We start from the raw sequence: 528 nt of genomic DNA, 5'->3' as shown, positions 1-528 counted from the left end.
CAACGGACGGGCTGCCTGAAGAACCGGAAGTGGCTCTCACCGGAAGACTAGAGTCGAAGGACCACAACCTTGTACTTCCTTTTCCCCCTTAGCAACGGATGTCGGCGTCGGTTACTAAGGGAGGCCCCGTGGCCCGGGACCGCTTGGTTTTAAAGTTTTGTTCGGGTCCCGTTCTTATATACAAATGTCCCATTTGCAAAAGGGACCCTGGCTAACTTTTATTTTTCGGTGTGAAGAGGGCGATTCCCTCCTGAAAGCGGGATCACAACTTGTCTTCGGAGTGGAAACGGGTCGCAGAAGAGGGGCCTTTAAGGAGCGTGTGGACCGTACTGACGACATCTATAGATTAATCAGACCTTGAATAATCAACAACCACCAAACCTATTGTTTAATTCAGTGCATTGCTAAGTACTTCACATGCATTATTCATATTTAATCTTCGCACTTACATTATCCACATTTTACATCCCAGGAAACTCAAGAAATTCAGAGAAATAATAAGTTTTTGACACAGGTGTAAGTGGTGGA

The sequence above is a fragment of the Bos mutus genome, chromosome 17 (genome assembly GCF_027580195.1).
Source record: "Bos mutus isolate GX-2022 chromosome 17, NWIPB_WYAK_1.1, whole genome shotgun sequence".
Lineage (NCBI taxonomy): Eukaryota > Metazoa > Chordata > Mammalia > Artiodactyla > Bovidae > Bos > Bos mutus.
The sequence above is the reverse complement of the archived record's forward strand: the minus strand, read 5'-3'. Positions refer to the sequence as shown.